The following is a 210-nucleotide window of genomic DNA, read 5'->3' as shown; positions in this document are numbered from 1 at the left end:
ATGTATGTATGTATATGCATGTATAAACACAAACAAACACACATGTATATACATATGCATGTATGCATACACATAAATATATACATAAACATGTATACACGAAACATGTACACATATAGGTATATGCGTGTATGTATGTGTATCTGTGTGTGCGCATTCATATTCACAAATCGTGCTTTTTTTGTCAATCTGCAGTCTCAAGTTTGTTAG

This window comes from Penaeus chinensis, chromosome 24 (genome assembly GCF_019202785.1).
Source record: "Penaeus chinensis breed Huanghai No. 1 chromosome 24, ASM1920278v2, whole genome shotgun sequence".
NCBI lineage: Eukaryota > Metazoa > Arthropoda > Malacostraca > Decapoda > Penaeidae > Penaeus > Penaeus chinensis.
This window is presented reverse-complemented; position numbering follows the sequence as displayed.